The following is a 14,713-nucleotide window of genomic DNA, read 5'->3' on the forward strand; positions in this document are numbered from 1 at the left end:
AAAGGAGTCTCAAAGAGGCTTCCAATCACCTTCCCCTCCTTTCCCCACAGCAGACACCCTGTGAAGTGGGTGAGGCTGAGAGACCCCTGAGATTACTGAAGAAGAGGAAGAGTTGGTTCTTATATGCCGCTTTTCTCTACCTGAAGGAGTTTCAAAGTGGCTTCCAATCGCCTTCTCTTTCCTCTCCCCACCACAGACCTCTGTGAGGAAGGGGAGGCTGAGAGAGCCCTGAGATTACTGAAGAAGAGGAGTAGGTTCTTATATGCCACTTTTCTCTACCCGAAGGAGTCTCAAAGCGGCTTCCAGTCACCTTCCCTTTCCTCTCCCCACAACAGACACCCTGTGGGGTGGGTGAGGCTGAGAGAGCCCTGAGATTACTGAAGAAGAAGAAGAGTTGGTTCTTATATGCCACTTTTCTCTACCCAAAGGAGTCTCAAAGCGGCTTACATTCACCTTCCCTTTTCTCTCCCCACAACAAACACCCTGTGGGGTGGGTGAGGCATAGAGAGCCCTGACATTACTGAAGAAGAATAGTTGGTTCTTAGGCTTGTGCAAAGGGTTCCCGATTCGGACCATTTCGGATCCGAATCGATCCGAATCGATTCGGAGCCAATGCAATTCAATGGGGCCATTGACTTGCATTGGAAATCCTTCCCCTGCTTTTCCCGGGGGCTGGGGGCAGGGGGTGTAAGTTGCACCCCTGAAACTTCTTGGGAAGCTCAGGGAGGGTACCCTCTCTGTGCTCCCCTGCAAGTTTCAAGAAGATTAGACCAAGGGGTCTAATCCTAGGGGCTCCCAAAGTGGGTACCCCTATCCACTCCATTGGATAGAATGGAGATTTGGAAATCTCTGGTTTTAACTTGATTTCTCATAGACTTCTATGGGAAATGGTCTTTGGGAGCCCCTAATGCAATCTTCCTGAAACTTGCTGGGGACTCAGGGCTGAGACCTCTGACAGAACCTGTGTGGGCCCAGGGTCACCCAGCTGGCTGCATGCGGAGGAGAATGAAACCCGGCTGGCCAGATTACAGCCTGACACTCAGGGGCCGGATTTACAGGAAAAGAGGCCCTCGGCTATTCCACTTATGTGGCCGTTTCACCTCCCATTTTTTAAGTTTGTAAATTACATGAGAGAGAATAAAATACATCATTACTGTGATATATATCAATATGTTAAATGAAACATGTTGTGATTGGTACTAACCTTTATTAAAAATAAAAAAAAGTGGAATATAGGCCCCTGTTGATCTTGAGGTCCGAGGCTGAAGCCTAGATAGCCTATAGGAGAATCCGGCCCTGCTGACACCACACCAAGCTGGCCCTGGTTCTTCCCTTCTGCTGCTCTGGTGTGTAGATTGCTGGTCTCAGGGAATCTTCCTTCCTTCTGTCTCCGCGCCTTCTTTCCTCTCCATCTTGGCACCACAAGAACAGAACATGCCTCTTGCATCTCATTTTAGCTAGTTAGACTGGATAAGAATCCTGTTCCTAACCTGTCGTTACAATAAAGGTAAAGGTAAAGGTATCACCTGTGCAAGCACCAAGTCATGTCTGACCCTTGGGGTGACGCCCTCTAGCGTTTTCATGGCAGACTCAATACGGGGTGGTTTGCCAGTGCCTTCCCCAGTTATTACCGTGGGTCCTCATTTTTTTTTGTTTACCAACCTCGGAAAGATGGAAGGCTGAGTCAACCTTGAGCCGGCTGCTGGGATCGAACTCCCAGCCTCATGGGCAAAGCTTTCAGACTGCATGTCTGCTGTCTTACCACTCTGCACCACAAGAGGCTCATGCATCCTTACAATAGAGAACACATATTAGTTTTGGAAGGAATAGGGTCTGTAGCTTTGTTACTTTCAGCACACACAAACCTGATAGGCTCCGCATTATATGCCCGGAGTACTGTACTAACCCAATAGTCCTTCAAGAAGAAAGCAGCACCTTCTGAGGGTACCCACTGTGGACATGGTTATTGTGTGCTGGCTCTTGCCATGGCTCCTTGCGTGCTAATCGTTTCCCTAAAGTCAACTCTGGTTTCCTTCTATCTCAGGCCTCTGCTTGCTTTCCAATCTGGTGTTGGGGGAATAGCCCATGGGCTCATGGGAATTGTAGTCCATGGACATCTGGAGGACCACAGGTTGACTACCCCTGCACCAGAGGATGTAGTGACGACCACAGGTACAGACAGTTTCCAAAGGGGTTTAAATAGATTCATGGAGGAAAGATTGATCAGTGGCTACTGCCCATGGTGACTGAAGGGAAGCCTCTGAATCCCATTGGCAGGAGGCAACATCAGAGGAAGGTCTCCGTTTCTTTGCCCGGTTGTTTGCCCTCCAAAGGAACTGGTTGGCCACGGTGTGAGAGAGCAGGCCGGACTAGATGGACCCCTGGTCTGGTCCTCTTCTGATGTTCTTCTCAGGCGAAGGCCTTGGAATCTCTGCCCTCTTGTTGGCCCTCCAGGGGAATTTGTTGGCCATTGGGTGAGATGGGCTGCTGGACTAGACGGACCACTGCACAGACCCAGCAGGGTTCTACTGATGTCCTTATGTTGTTGTTTTTAATGCTGAATGGTCTTTATTCAGAAGGCTTCTGCCTTATCAGGTTGAAGCAGTTATTTCCATGGGGGTGGGGGAGGGGAAATCACACAGTTTTGATACTTGTAGAAGCAGAGCAAGTGAATCAATAATCAGGCTGACTTCCAGTCACATCTTTGATGCTGCCGCCACTGTGGAGTTCTTGGAGTGGGTTGGAGTCTTCCCATACATGGGTCCTTCCAGGAACCTACAATGGCACCTTCTAAATTCTCATATTCAGGTTCCAGTGTCACTTTATTCTTTTTGAGTCTTGCTATGCAGCTTGTATAAAAGAGCCTCTTGTGGCGCAGAGTGGTAAGGCAGCCGTCTGAAAGCTTTGCCCATGAGGCTGGGAGTTCAATCCCAGCAGCCAGCTCAAGGTTGACTCAGCCTTCCATCCTTCCGAGGTCGGTAAAATGAGGACCCAGTACTTGCTGGGGGGTAAAACGGTAATGACTGGGGAAGGCACTGGCAAACCACCCCGTATTGAGTCTGCCATGAAAATGCTGGAGGGCGTCACCCCAAGGGTCAGACATGACGTGGCGCTTGCACAGGGGAGACCTTGACCTTTATGCAGCTTGTAAGCGTCATGGTAAATCTTGGTAAACTCGCGGAGTCCAAAAGAGCCTCCAGTGATAAGCAGCTAGTCACACTTGCTACAGAACTGGAACTGCAAAACTGACCCGTCTTGAAAACGAATGCAGAAGACAGAGTTCCTCAAGGGCCCCCACCCACCCCCATCAGGGTCATGGTGTCTACCGTTGCTTTTCATAGACTCAGGTAGGCCACTGTGTTGGTCTGAACCAGAAGAACAAAGTTTGAGTCCTGTGGCAGCTTTTTAAAACAAGGTTTTACTCAAGGTAGAAGCTTTTGTGTGCATGCACTAGGTGTACATGAAAGGTTATGCCTTGCATAAAACTTTGTTGGTCTTTCAGGTGCCAGTTGACTCCGTACATTCCATGGTGCCTGCTGAGTTTTTGATGTTATGTTCCAATGTTGTTTGTTCCCTCCAGTGGCAATGAGAACTCCAGACCTTTAGAGTATTTCTATGCCACCTCTTCAGTCTTGCTCAAGGCGTTTCACAATTAAAAGCCACAATATTAAAAAAGTATAAGGCATTTTTAAAAATTAGCAAGTATCAGATTGTCACAGATTATGTGAAAACACAGGATCTGTGACAATCTGATTGGTGCTGGTGGCCCTCACAGCCCCGTGGTGGATGGACGCCAAATCCATATTCACTTCCGCGAACGTGCCGGTAATGTGCTGGTAATGCCAGTAATGAGCCAGTAATGAGCCAGTAATGAGCCAGTCTGGTGTGCCAGACTTCTAATCTGGCATGCCAGGTTTGATTCTGCGCTCCCCCACATGTAGCCAGCTGGGTGACCTTGGGCTCGCCACGGCACTGATAAAACTGTTCTGACCGGGCAGTGATATCAGGGCTCTCTCAGCCTCACCCACCCCACAGGGTGTCTGTTGTGGGGAGAGGAAAGGGAAGGTGACTGTAAGCCGCTTTGAGCCTCCTTCCGGTAGAGAAAAGCAGCATATAAGAACCAACTCTTCTTCTTCTTCTCCCACAACAAAAAGTAAGCCATTATACTTAATAAGCATATAAAACCTATCCATTAAATAGACGCAGGCTGATAAAACCCCAGGCTGAGAGCCAGCTTGCTGTAGCAGTTAAGAGTGAGGACTTCTGATCCTGCAATCAGGGTTTGATTCCCCACTGCTCCTCCTCCATATGCAGCCAGCTGGTTGACCTTGGGCTCGCCAAAGCACTGATAAAGCTGTCCTGACTGAGCAATAATCTCAGGGCTCTTTCAGCCTTACCTCCCACCCAGGGTGCCTGTTGTGGGGAGAGGAAAGGGAAGGCGACTGGATATAGTGTTATGTGTGGCGGCGTCTGAATGGCCATTCCAGGCTGATGCTGCCAGCGCCGCGCCACAGTGGGGGGGAAGGGAGACATGGGCATCGGTGCGTCAGTCGGCACGCACATGCAGAGCTCTGCGCCTGCGTGTGTGCACCAAGTTGCGCACCAGTACCCATGCCTCCCCTCTCCCCCGCGTTGCAGCGCTAGCTGCGTCGGCCTGGAACGGCCAATTTGGATGCCGCCGTGCACAACCCTAATTGGAAGCTGCTTTGAGACTCCTTTGGGTAGAGATAAAGTGGCATATAAAAACCACTCTTCTTCTCAATAAAAAGCCAGTATAAAATGATCTGTTTCATCCTGGTGCCTAAAAGAAAGTCAAGCAGGTGCCAGGTGAGCCTCAAGTTGGGAGGCTGTTTCAGCGGTGAGGTCGTGACCACAGAAAGCCCATTTCCCTTCTAAAAGGGTGTGGAGGTCAGGCTGGCCTGATCTTGTCAGCCCTTGAAAGCTAAGCAGGGTTGATCTTTGGATTGTTGACCTTCAAGGACTTCCTCGGTCATGACAAAGAGACAGGCAGTGACAAACTCCTTCTGGACATCTCTGGCCTCCAAAACGCTATGGGGTCACCATAAGTCAGCTGTGACTTGATAACAATTTCTAGCAATATGCTAATGATCAATTTTGAAAGATCTCAAAAAGCCCACCAATGATATGGAGGGGTGGAATGGCTGTTGGAGGGCCAGGAGAACGGCCACTGTATGGGCAGGCAACAGACTTTCCCTATCCACATGGCAGACGTTTCATGCTTTTGCTGTGATCTTCCCCAAAATATTGTAGCAAAGCAGGTCTGGGAAAGATTAGAGAAAACATGGAAAATTCCTGGGAGGTGAATGAATTAACACAATGTTTGAGGAAGGTGGGGGGAGATCCACTTTTAAACAGCACTGAACCCAGCACAAATTATTTTTTCATTCTTAAATTTTTTATTATTATTGAAAATGTAACACATCAACAAATTTTTAAAAAGACACAAAACAAACTATGGAACACTACCACCAACACCAACATGATATCCTCCCAACAAGAAATAATGATGATAAAAAACACCTCCCCCCAATAAACAAAAACAAAAAATGACCAAAGATATTTAGAAAAGACCTCAAACCGTCTACAAATCAGGTTCTTTAGTTTTATAATACCACATGCACAAAAAATACTATTAGAAATCAAAATTTCACAATTATATATTTCATTGGCACTCCATAATTATATGTCTTTAGTTAACAATAATACAATAATGAAATACATATTTACATCTATTAAATCTTCACTTTAGAATGCATTTTACTGTCTACTTTCTGATAAAGATAGGCTCCACCCTTATTTTAAAGTTTATTCAGCATAACCAATAGTAATACTCCATTTACCTTATTACTTTTGAGATCATTTACAAATGGCTCCCCGTTTATTATAAAACAAAACTTGGAAAGGTTACAGTCTGCCTTTTTCCGGCAGATTTTGGGAACTCCAAATTGTGTCCCTTACTCCTCCTTATGTCTCGAAATCGGCCATAATCTTCTCAAAACTAAGGCCTAGATTTCTACCTTCAAATATTGGCTAAAACTGCATTTTAGGTTCGATCAGATCGTCTATTGGCCTGTTTATTGAGAGACTCTTTTAAATTTAAATGGTTCTCTACCATCCTGACTACAATCCAACAAATTGGCATTGACTACAATTACATCTTATCTTTGAATGAATCATTATGAACCAAATTAAACAAAGGCTCCTCGATCAGGAATTCCAAAAAGTCCATCCTATTGTTCTGGCAATTTGCTCTCCCTGTGCTCTTGGTGTCCAAGTGAAGCACGGGATAATGCCGGCTTATTTCTATAACTTGGCAAATCCCCTCTATCGCAGAGCATTTTCGTTTGCGCGGCTCAATGCCTTTCCATCCAAAGTATTACAAGGGAGATTTGCCAAGATTCCTTTCGAAAATAGACTATGTCCCTGTGAGTTAAACACTCCTGACATCATGCAACATATCTTACTGGATTAAAGGTAAAGGTAAAGGTAAAGGTATCCCCTGTGCAAGCACCGAGTCATGTCTGACCCTTGGGGTGACGCCCTCTAGCGTTTTCATGGCAGACTCAATACGGGGTGGTTTGCCAGTGCCTTCCCCAGTAATTACTGTTTACCCCCGAGCAAGCTGGGTACTCATTTTACCGACCTTGGAAGGATGGAAGGCTGAGTCGACCTTGAGCCGGCTGCTGGGATTGAACTCCCAGCCTCATGGGCAGAGCTTTCAGACAGCTGCCTTACCACTCTGCGCCACAAGAGGCTCTTATTTACTGGATTGTCCCTTGTTTATTGTCCAGCGAAGGTATATTATACCTCTCATACCCAAATGGAGAAATCATTCAAAAGACCTGCCAATTTTTGTTGAGCGATAAGGATGCCAATGTCACCTTTATTACGGCTGAATTTTGGCTACAGTTTTTAAACTTCAACTGATTGATATATTCTATCTCTGTTCATTTTGCTAATCTGCTTTACGCCAATAAAAGTATTGTGTATTAATATTATAAAACTGTAAAGCATTTGATCTCTCATTAGTACTGTTAACATCTAATTCTGCATACTCCTTCATCTTAGAATCATAGAATCATAGAATCATAGAGTTGGAAGGGGCCATACAGGCCATCTAGTCCAACCCCCTGCTCTACACAGGATCAGCCCAAAGCATCCTAAAGCATCCAAGAAAAGTGTGTATCCAACCTTTGCTTGAAGACTGCCAGTGAGGGGGAGCTCACCACCTCCTTAGGCAGCCTATTCCACTGCTGAACTACTCTGTGAAATTTTTTTCCTGATATCTAGCCTATATCGTTGTAGTTTAAACCCATTACTGCGTGTCCTCTCCTCTGCAGCCAATGGGAACAGTATCCTGCCCTCCTCCAAGTGACAACCTTTCAAATACTTAAAGAGGGCTATCATGTCCCCTCTCAACCTCCTTTTCTCCAGGCTGAACATTCCCAAGTCCCTCAACCTATCTTCATAGGGCTTGGTCCCTTGGCCCCAGATCATCCTCGTCACTCTCCTCTGTACCCTTTCAATTTTATCTACGTCCTTCTTGAAGTGAGGCCTCCAGAACTGCACACAGTACTACAGGTGTGGTCTGACCAGTGCCATATACAATGGGACTATGACATCTTGTGATTTTGATGTGATGCCTCTGTTGATACAGCCCAAAATGGCATTTGCTTTTTTTACCGCTGCATCACACTGCCTGCTCATGTTTAGTTTACAATCCACAAGTACCCCAAGGTCTCGTTCACACACAGTGTTACCTAGAAGCGTATCCCCCATCCAGTAGGCATGCTTTTCATTTTTCTGACCCAGATGCAGAACTTTACACTTATCTTTATTAAATTGCATCTTGTTCTCATTTGCCCATTTTTCCATTGTGTTCAGATCTCGTTGAACTCTGTCTCTATCTTCTGGAGTATTTGCCAGTCCTCCCAATTTGGTGTCACCTGCAAACTTGATGAGTAGTCCTTCCACCCCCTCATCTAGATCATTAATAAATATGTTAAAAAGTACCAGACTGAGCACCGAGCACCGAGCCCTCAGGTACCCCGCTACTCACCTCCCTCCAGTCTGATGAAACACCATTGACAACAACTCTTTGAGTGCGGTTCTCTAACCAATTCCATATCCACTTAACTATCTGAAAATCCAGATTGCAGTCCTTCAATTTATCCATCAGAACATCATGGGGAACCTTATCAAAAGCTTTACTAAAATCCAAGTAAACGACATCAACCGGATTTCCACAATCCAGCAAACCTGTTACTTGGTCAAAAAAGGAAACCAGGTCGGTCTGACAGGACCTGTTAGAGACAAATCCTGTTGGAGACAAATCTTATCTAACCATCCATTTACACTTGGTATTTTTTCATTTTTCCGGTACTGCGTTTGCTATTTCCAGATCCAAAATATTTAATAAATATAATTCTGGTTTAAGTTTCAGATCTAGCTTAGTTATTTTTCCTATATATTGATGAATCTGTACCCCAATTTTTTTTGCCTCTGAATATGTCCACCAAAAGTGATAAAGACCTATCAACCAATTTACATTTCCAACATTTTGTTAAACCATTTTTGTAAATTTTGAACAATCATACTGGAGTCAAATAACCCAGCACAAATTGAGTTAAATGTAAAATATATATAATTTGCCATGTAAGTACAGAAGCTTTTTCATGGAATCCCTGACTCTCCACATTTCCTGGGCCTCTTCTGCAGGACGGATAAGCTGATGAAAACTCACTAAATACATGGTTGTTTTTCTGATCTCTGCACAGAAGAGTTAATTTACTCTGCAAAACTGATTTTGCTTTGCATGGTGAACTGCCTCTTTGGTGCTTTAAGCATCTTTTAAGTGTTGTTTCTGAAAGAGGCTTTTCACCAATTCATTTCTCTCCTGCCTTCCTGAGACGCTCTGTTAGCCATGCAGAGAAGCTGTTTAGTTATGCAGATTAGTGACCGCATTAGAGAACAAAGCGGAGTTGTCAAAACTGCAGGGGGCAGGGCTATTAACTGTTTCATGCAGAGAGTATTGCAACGTAGTTTTTCAACAGGCTATATTCAATGCAGAACAACGATTGTAATATAATAAAGCAGTTTAAATTGGTTGTTTTTTAAACTGTTTTATTTGGCTCATGCAGAATACCTCCCAGTTTAGGGGAAAATGCTGTTCAAACAAATTACAAAGATAATTACAAATTACAAAGGTAACAAAATAAAATTTAATTACAAAAATAGGAGCACATATTAACACAATATATTCGTGTAAGTATATTTAATTTATTGTGAACAGATTAACTTCAAAAAGTTTAACTTGCTACAGCTCCAAGCCCAGGTAAGAGGGAGGAAAGGAGAGGCCCTAGATAAAATGAAATGAAAGCCAAGAAAAGAGTCTCAGCATCTGACCAAGGAGAGCCTGGGGCCAACTGCCAAGAGAATTCTGTGAATCCTTTTCCTTCCAGATCCTCTTGCATGGAGAGTTACACTATCTAGCGGAAATAATCCACAGAGAAAAGTGGGGGGTGAGGACAGCATCTGAACTTGGTCGCAAGAGAGAGATCATCCATACTGAAAACAGGGTTCAATGATAAGTGGAGTTGCTCATGGAGTAAAACATCAGCACTTTATTTATTTGACACCAGAGAACTAGACAACACAGCCTGCTACCCAAACCTATATACAGTCCAGGTTTCCCCCCACAGCCCATGACTGGCTGTTCAAATGATCCAGTGGCAGGATGGATCCTGTATGTAACCAGCAACATTCAAGATCCCCGCTGTTTGAATTGCATTTCCCACTCTTCAAGATTTCAAGATTCAAACTTTATTACAGTCGTTCAGACCAAGTTATATGAAGTTAATACATAAAAGACCAAAAGAATACGGTCATTTAATGTAATACAATTTAAAACAGATCATAAAACAGAACTTAACATTATGCTACTTTAGAGCATCGGATTTTTATGGCGGCGGCACAAAATTTAGCCAGCTGAGTTGTTGCCTGGGGGGACTCCTCACTTAGCAGCCTCTTTGCTCGATCTACATCATGATGTTCTGGCAACCTTTTAAGGAGCGGCTCAATCAAGTGGCTACGAATATCTACATAAGCAGGGCAGTGGAACAATATAGGCTCTCTTGTATCAATTTCGCCACTCCCACAAAAACATTGTCTCCGTGTAAGGGGAAAGGCATTTCCCACTCTGCAGTTCTGCTTCACTCCGTACGCAATTCCCTCCCTCCGTTAAGTACATTTCCACCAAGGGGTAGATAAAGTCCTGCAAATAACAGCACCACGTCTGGAACTCTTGGGAACAGCACAGTTCTGCAGGAGTTGGGTTGCTGGGGAGGCTGTCGGGGATTTGGGCACTGCAGCTGGTCCCACCAGGTCGGCAATGTCCACAGTCAGAGCTGGCGGTGGGGGCTCTGAAGACGGCAGCCCTGGGACCACCGGCTCTGCCGCTGCGGAGGATGGCAGGGCTGGAGTGCTCCAATGCTGGCACACGTAGCGGCATCCGTTCCACGTTTATTTTATTATTTATTAATTGGATTTATATACCGCTGCTCCCAGCAAGCTGGGTTGTGGCAGTTCACAAAGAGGAACATAACATAAAACAAGATATCCAATATAAAGCCACATATAAAACAGTTAATAATAATCCTAAAGCAATCCCCAACTCTATAATAATAGAATGATTTGGCAGTATATCATTATCATCATCATCATCATCATCATCATCATTATCATTATTAATATTTGATTTATTTCCTGCCACTCCCTGGGTAGGCTGGTGGTGGGTGACCGTTGTCTTAAAAAGTCAATTAAAGCCCCATTAAAAGACATTAAAAATCATAACATAACAATGGCGGCAGCCAATCACAATTTACTCCCACCTATCAAGGTGATAGAGAATGGGGGGAGGTGATGTATACTTCAGACCCCCCGGGGGGGCAACGCTCTACCTTGCCAACCTGGCGGAAGAGCTCCATTTTTCAGGCCCTGTGGAAAGCTGACAAATCCCCCAGGGCCTGCAGCTCACCCAGGAGCTCATTCCACCAGGTGGGGCCAGGACCGAATAAGCCCTGGCCCTGGTTGAGGCTAGGCGCACTTCTCTAAGGCTGGGAACGACCAATAGATTTTCCCCCGCAGGGCGTAGCGCCCTGCGGGGGACATAGGGTGATAGGCAGTCCCTCAAGTAAGTGAGTCCCAACTCACGCAAAGTCTTAAAGGTTAATACCAAAACCTTGAACTGGATCTGGACAGCAATTGGCAACCAATGCAGCTGCCTCAGCACAGGCTGGATGTGGGCCCTCCAAGATGTGCCAGTGAGGACCCTAGCAGCTGCATTTTGCACTAGCTGAAGTTTCCAGATCAGAGACAAGGGTAGGCCAGCGTAGAGCGAGTTACAGAAATCTAATCTGTAGGTGACCGTCGCATGGATCACTGTGGCTAAGTGATCAGAGGACAGGTAGGGCGCTAGTAGCCAGGCCTGGCACAGGTGGAAAAATGCCTGGCCCGCTACTCTCTTGACCTGTGCCTCCATAGTCAGGGAGGCGTCGATGGTCACGCCCAAATTCCTGGCCTGGGATGCGATGTTAAGTTGCACCCCTGCCAGGTTGGGCAAACGGACTTCCTGATCCCGCCCCCTACCTCTGAGCCACAGAACGTCCATCTTGGAAGGGGTTGAGTTTCAGGCGACTCTGCTTGAACCCTTCTGTCACTTCTTCCAAACATCTGGCAAATAGTTCTGGGGGGGAGTCCGGGCAGCCGTCCATTAGGATAGCAATCCCCAACCTGTGGGCTGCGGACCACATGTGGTCCGTCGACTAATTGGAGGTGGGCCGCGAAGGATGTCTTCCCCCCCCCCGGCCCTTTACTTCATCCCCCCCCCCCCGGCCCTTTACGACACACTTCGGGTGTCCTTGTCTCCCATCCCTCCCAGATGGGACTAACTTGTTGCAGAGAAACAAGCTCAGGGTTCCCATTGATTTGTCGTTGTCATGAGTTAAAATTTCCATGAAAATAAAATGTTCCTTATGTTCATTGTTGTGGCGTGTCTGTATCTTATTTTGAAGGGATGTTTAAACATTACCATAGCGATCAGAGAGCGTTAGGGCAGTGGTTGAGAGTAGAGGAGTAAACTACCCCCCCCCACACACACACACACCGGGCCTCAGTAAAATTGTCAAGCGTTGAGTGGACCCCGGCGATAACAAGGTTGGGGACCACTGGCCTAAGGAGATAGAGCAGGGTATCATCAGTATACTGATGGCAACCCAGCCCCAAACTCCGCACCAGCTGGGCCAGAGGGCGCATAAAGATGTTGAACAAGTGGGGGAGAGAACCTCGCCCTGAGGGACCCCACAAGGGAGCCTGTAAGGACGCGAGAACTCATCTCCCACTGCAATCCTCTGGGCCCGGTTCTGGAGGAAGGAGCGTGTCCAGCACAAGGCTGTGCCTGCTATCCCTGTGCCAGCGAGGCTGTGGACCATAGCCTTGACTAGACGCACTTTTGTTGGCAGGGTGACGTCTCTGCTTTTTAGGATGCTGTCTAGATTTGCCATAGCTTTCCTCCCCAGGAGCAAGTGTCTTTTAATTTCTTTGCTGCAGTCCCCATCTGCAGTGATCTTGAAGCCCAGGAAAATAAAATCTGTCACTACCTCCATTTCTTCCCCATCTATTTGCCAGGAATTGAGAGGGCCGGATGCCATGAACTTTGTTTTCTAGATGTTGAGTTTCAAGCCAACTTTTGCACTCTCCTTCTTCACCCGCATCAACAGGCTCTTTAGTTCCTCTTCGCTTTCTGCCATTAGAGTGGTATCATCTGCATATCTGAGGTTGTTGATATTTCTCCCTGCAATCTTGATCCCAATTTGTGACTCCTCTAATCCCGCCTTTCTCATGATGTGCTCCGCATACAAGTTAAATAGGCAAGGCGACAGTATACAACCTTGCCGAACTTCTTTCTCAATTTTGAACCAATCAGTGATTCCGTGCCCGGTTCTCACTGTTGCTTCTTGACCTGCATATAGGTTTCTCAACATACAAATAAGATGCTCTGGTATTCCCATCTCTTTAAGTATTTAAGTATTAAGGAGAGCCAGTTTGGTGTAGTGGTTAGGAGTGCGGACTTCTAATCTGGCATGCCGGGTTCGATTCTGCACTCCCCCACATGCAACCAGCTGGGTGACCTTGGGCTCGCCACGGCACTGATAAAACTGTTCTGACCGAGCAGTGATATCAGGGCTCTCTCAGCCTCACCCACCCCACAGGGTGTCTGTTGTGGGGAGAGGAATGGGAAGGCTACTGTAAGCCGCTTTGAGCCTCCTTCGGGTAGGGAAAAGCGGCATATAAGAACCAACTCTTCTTCTTCTTCTTCTTCTTCTTCTTCTTCTTCTTCTATTTGCCACAACTTGTTGTGCTCCACACAATCAAAGGCTTTAGCATAGTCAATGAAGCAGAAGTAGATGTTTTTCTGGAACTCCCTAGCTTTCTCCATGATCCAGCGTATGTTGACAATTTGATCTCTAGTTCCTCTGCCTCTTCGAAATCCTGCCTGTACTTCTGGAAGTTCTCGGTCCACATATTGCTGGAGCCTAGCTTGTAGGATTTTGAGCATAACTTTGCTAGCATGAGAAATGAGTGCAATGGTGTGGTAGTTTGAACATTCTTTGGCATTGCCCTTCTTTGGGATTGGAATGTAAACTGACCTTTTCCAATCCTGTGGCCATTGTTGAGTTTTCCGAATTTGCTGGCATATTGAGTGTAGCACTTTTACTGCACCGTCTTTTAAGATTTTGAATTATAGCATCATCATATGTGGTTTCCTTATCGGTCCATGTTGTTTTATTCATTGTATGGTAATTATGCTGTAAACCTACCCAGCGCTGGATTCCTCGAGAGCAGCAGCCCTTTGCTTTCAAACAACTTGAAAATTATTTTTAAAGGAAGTTGAGCACACCCAGGCGAGGAGGAGGTCCGAAAGGTCAGTCACTTTTCTACGGAAAACTGTGTTTTTCTACAATCAGCTGATCACAGGGATATTCTGTGCAAAGGTTCTTTACTTCACAGCATATTAAAAACTGATTACAATGGAATGTGTACATAGCTATAAGGTTTGACAAACTGCTATGTCCTTCGACATGCATGGTAAATTTTCTGTTGATCTGTAAAACTGAATAAAATATAGCCTGCTCAAGGAGGATGGGGGTGGGGGGGGGGGAGAAGAGAGAAAGAGAAAGAGAGAGCTGGCACTGAGAGAAGAAAGCTTCATGTCTCTCTTTACTTCAAGCAAAAGCTGGACATGGCCCTCCAGGATAACGTATCGAGGGCCCCTGAATCCACATTCTGTACCAGTTGCACTTTCCGTGTCAGGGACAAGGGTAGGCTCGCATAGAACGAGTTACAGAAGTCTAACCTGGAAGTGACCGTTGCATGGATCACAGTGGCCAGGTGCTCCAAGGACAGGTAGGGCGCTAGTAGCCAAGTATTGAGTAGGTGGGGCATCAAAAATTACTCCCAGATTCCTGGCTAGAGGTGCAGATGTCAGTTGCACCCCATCTAGGCAGGGATGATGCACTTCCTGTCCCTGCCCCTTTCAACCCAGACACAGGACCTCCATTTTGGAAGGGTTGAGTTTCAGGTGTCTCTTCCTGATCCATCTAGCTACCGCTTCCAAACAACTGGCAAATGTTTC

This window comes from Paroedura picta, chromosome 8 (assembly GCF_049243985.1).
Source record: "Paroedura picta isolate Pp20150507F chromosome 8, Ppicta_v3.0, whole genome shotgun sequence".
In the NCBI taxonomy this organism is placed as follows: Eukaryota; Metazoa; Chordata; class Lepidosauria; order Squamata; family Gekkonidae; genus Paroedura; species Paroedura picta.